Raw genomic sequence first — 5,000 nt, 5'->3', positions numbered from 1 at the left:
TCTGTCTTCCTCTCCAATGCATATCACCGCTCCAGCTTCGCCACCATTTCCTCCCGCCTGTCGCAGCACATCACGGCATCGTCTGCAAACATCAGCATGCAGACGGGGATTCCTGCCTTGTATCCTCAGTGTCCTTACAGTACACATGCACACACGAAACAAATAAATAAAGATAAAATGAATAAAATGAAAGAAATAAACGATAATAATAATAATAATAATAATAATAATAATAATAATAATAATAAAAGAAATAGAAGATGGTTAGCAGAGTTGATACTAAAACTTTCCTCTACTACTCGCTGGTAATGTCCACCACCGCTGCGAACAGGAAGGAGTCAACGCCAGTCCCTGCAGCAGGCCCTTCCCCCTGCAGCCTCCATCACCCTGCTGCAAGTCCTACTGCTGCCATGCCCTTCATCACCATCATCACCACCACCACTCGTTCTCATGCACCACCACGAGTCTCCGCTCGACACCCGGTCCTCTCTAAGTCAATAAACAAGCAATGCAGCGCCTCTCGTCCTTCCCTGTAAACGTGCATCAACATTCCCCAAGCAAACACTCAGCCTCTCCGCGCCATGAAACCAAACTGCTCATCGCTCGGGCCCACAACGCCCACTCTCGCGTCCCCGGCTCTTTCCCGCGTCCTTCCTGCATGGCTGATCAACGCAATGCCCTCCACATCTCGGCGCACCTTACTTAACAATTGGGACAAGTACAGGTTTCTCCCCTCCTCCATCTCTTCGTCTTTCTGTCGTGTCCAGTAAATTAAGCCACTGCTATCTGTGCTCTCCTTCAAGCAAACAAGGGAATCTGCAGGAAGCCATCAGGCCTACTTGTGGCAGTCCTTGTATGAAACATGCCTGCTTGTTTCCACCTGTCAGCCCCATCCATAAATGTGTAATCTTCTTTTACCACTAATAACCTGATTACCGAGTTCGTTCCATTCATCCACCACACTATTTTGAGAACCAATTACGTTGTATCTCTTCTCTAAATTAACTTTCCAAGCTTAAACCCATTACTTATTGTCCTGTCTTATGTAATCTGGACTCTCACCTTTCATTCTCAGTCCCATTCTTTAACATTCAGCTTCTCTCAATTCTCACCTCATCTCCACACTTCTGTGCTACTTCTCTCCCTCCATCCTCGTCACGGCCTCCCTCCCTCCTTCCCTTCTGATTCCCTACACTTCACCTTCACAACTTCCATCACATCCAGTCTCTCCCTCGCACACGTGTATTTATATTTCGACAGTATTCGTCTGTATGTCTAACTATTAACATTTTTCTACATACCGCCACATTATCGTATTTATTTCAGTAGTTTTAGTTCTGGATAGCACTCGTGTTTGTGTAGTATTTTCAATCGTTTTATTCTTGGCGTGTGTCTCCCTTTAGTTCCTGCTTCTCATGAATGTATTTACTGCGAGTGAGTTGTGCGTGTGTGCTTGGTATATACGAGGACAATGACCAGTGCAAAGTGAATATAAAGTTCTGATTTCTTTCATCCTCTTCATCGCCTCTCTCTCTCTCCCTACCTCCTAATACCCCCTCTCTCTCTCTCTCTCTCTCTCTCTCTCTCTATTTCCAGGGTTCATGTCTACAAATTACTACCTATTTCTCACTTATAAGTTCTAATTAACTGCCTGGTGATTGTGGTAACAGCAAGTAGTGATGGTGGTAGTGATGGTGGTGGTGGTGGTGGTGGTGGTGGCTGCGGTGATGGTAGTAGTAGTAGTAGTAGTAATAGTAGTAGTAGCGGTGGTAGTAGTAGTAGTAGTAGTAGTAGCGGTGGTAGTAGTAGTAGTAGTAGTAGTAGTAGTAGCGGTGGTAGTAGTAGTAGCAGTAGCGGTGGTAGTAGAAATAGTAGTAACAGTAGTAGTAGTAACAGTAGTAGTAGTAACAGTAGTAGTAGTAGTAACAGTAGTAGTAGTAACAGTAGTAGTAGCAATAACAACAACAACAACAAAGAATAATATACTCATTACATCATTCGAAATTCACTATACTGTAGTTCTTCTCTCCCCACATCTCCCACCACAACACACACACACACACACACACACACACACACACACGTCTAATTCCAAAGTACAGGTGCGTTAGGAAAATGATCAGGATAGTAAGAGGTGAACTATCTCTCTCTCTCTCTCTCTCTCTCTCTCTCTCTCTCTCTCTCTCTCTCTCTCTCTCTCTCTAATACCGAAGACCAATTATACACCTGGCGAAGACCCTCCCTCCCTTTTAACTAGGAGGAGGAGGAGGAGGAGGAGGAGGAGGAGGAGGAGGAGGAGGAGGAGGAGGAGGAGGAGGAGTTCTTGTTAGCATATTACTACTTGTTTTTCTCCCTCCCTCCCTTCCCCCTTCCCTCCCCTTTGTCATTCACCACCTCTCCTCCTCCTCCTCCTCCTCCTCCTCCTCCTCCTCTTTATTGTGTCAGGAAATCAGTGTATAATGAGTTTAATCATGTATAATTTAAGCTTCTTCACTCAATACCTCCTCCTCCTCCTCCTCCTTTTACCTCCACGCTCTCTCTACAGGAGGATTACGATAACAATGGAGGAGGAGGACAACATGAGCATAAGGAGGAGGAGGAGGAGGAAGGCAATGGGATTTAGAGAACGCCATCAAGGAGGAGGAGGAGGAGGAGGAGGAGGAGGAGGAGGAGGAGGAGGAGGAGCTTGTTAGTGAGCGATGCCCATATAAGGATGTTCTAATGATAATATCGAGAGCAGAAATTACTTTATTAACTCTTGGTGCATTCCCGAGAGAGAGAGAGAGAGAGAGAGAGAGAGAGAGAGAGAGAGAGAGAGAGAGAGAGAGAGAGAGAGAGAGAGAGAGAGAGAGAGAGAGAGAGAGAGAGAGCATCTAACTTCCGACTGATTAAAAAGAAAAACAAAGCACTCAGAAAAAAAAATATGAAGAGTAAATAAAATAAACAAATAAATAAAAACACGAGTAAATAAATAATAAATAAATAAACATAAGTGTATAAAAAGTAACAATGGATAATGAATACACACGGCAATACACGCCTCCCCTCTCCCTCTCCCCCTCCCCTCTACCCATCTCCCCCCTCTCGTCATCCATTCCCCCTCCCTCCCCCAGCCAACCAAAACAGGTACAGATATTCAAATAAAAGGAAGAATGTGTTGATTAGAAGCCGAGGAGGAGGAGGAGGAGAAGGAGGTGGAGGAGGAGAATTAGGGATGTGGAAGAGGAGGGCTATAATGAGTTGGAGGAGGAAGAGGAAGACGACAAGAATTAAGGGAAGGAAGACAATTAGGAAGAGGAGGGGTAGGAGTTGTTATGAGGTCACTGCTACCATGCACAACGTCACAAACCACTTAAATCACAACAAAAAATTGGTCACTTAATTATACACTCCCCACGTAGCAAATACCACCACCAGCTCGTGAAATCTAACTGAGTGCCTTGACTGCGTTACGTTCCCCGTCACAGTTCCAAATGGACAGCCTCAAAATGCCCGAGTCGCTTCAACTACAGCCTTTTGAAAGTGGCTGGGGTGCCGGAAGAAGTGCTTTACAATAAAATTCAAAGTTGCATAAGCGCCCTGGCTGCCTTCCCGCCAATAGTGTCCAGACCCGGGCATGCTGTAAACTTCAGGAGAAACACTCTTGAGAACTTGGCTTATCATCCCTGTGGCCTTTAGAAATAGTCGTGGTGAGAGAACGAGGTGTTTCTGAATACAAGCCATACAGTACCCTTGACCAACACCAGCTAGACTCGACTCCAAACCTGACTGATACTGGTGAGATCATAACACGAGTACAGGATTACCATTAACAAAGTCCTGCACCAGTACTTACTATATGAAACTCAAAATGAACAACATTAAGCAGTATTCACCACTGCTGCTTGTACGTATCATTAAGGGTACGATATAACAAGGGTGACGTAAGCAAATTCCTCAGGGCCAGTGATCAGGGAAGGACAAGAAATATGAGGTTCAAGTCTGATAAAGTTAGATTAAAGAAAGAGATAGGAAGGAATAGGAAGAGTGGTGGATGAATGGAATATACTCAGTAATCAGGTTGTAACTGCTGAGTCATTAGGGAGCTTTGAAAGATTAGATAAATTTATGGATGGGGATGACAGGTGGAAATAGGCAGGCGTGTTTCATACAGAGACTGCCACGTGTAGGCCTCAAGGCTTCCTGCAGCTTCCCTTGTGTGTGTGTGTGTGTGTGTGTGTGTGTGTGTGTGTGTGTAGGTTGCGAAGGAAACGGATAACGGGAAAAAAAAATTGATGTAACTAAATATGGTCGTTCTTCATGACTCTCCCTCCATAAATGGTGATTCATTGGGGTGGACAAGCGGTAGTACTGGTGGAATAGTTTGTGTAGAAGTCTCGTTCCCCGCTGAAGCAGTTCCCGGGGTAGTTCTAAAGGATACATTCTCTAACCTAATCTATCTAGTCTAACCTAACTTATTCCAACCTAACCTATAATAACCTATTCCAACCTAACCCAACCTATCCTAACGAAACAACCTATTCTAAACCAGCCAATTCTAACACGGTCCAACCTAACCCAACTCAAGTCATCCCAAGGTATTCTGGTGGAAGCTGATGTTCGTAGATTACACAGTAGCGATAAACGTAAGTAACACACACACACACACACACACACACACACACACACACATAAATACCAATACTACCAGTTGTCAACTACTCTCTCCCCCCACACACACACGCACATAAAATTCACGGAGGCACTGGCATCGAGACAGGCACCACCTTCCAGCACTGCAGTTACCTTACAACACACTTAACCCTACACTGCACTAATAACAGGCAGTAAACAGAGGCAGATATATAGCTAGAGAACTGAGGCATTACCCTTCCTTGCCTCTCCCTCTCTCTCTCTCTCTCTCTCTCTCTTTCACACACATGCACGAGGGAAAATCACATTACTTACATATTATCTGTTTCCTTTTCTTCCTCGTCTTTATCACATCCCTTTTCACAGCC

This window comes from Scylla paramamosain, chromosome 45 (assembly GCF_035594125.1).
Source record: "Scylla paramamosain isolate STU-SP2022 chromosome 45, ASM3559412v1, whole genome shotgun sequence".
Classification (NCBI taxonomy): domain Eukaryota; kingdom Metazoa; phylum Arthropoda; class Malacostraca; order Decapoda; family Portunidae; genus Scylla; species Scylla paramamosain.
The sequence above is the reverse complement of the archived record's forward strand: the minus strand, read 5'-3'. Positions refer to the sequence as shown.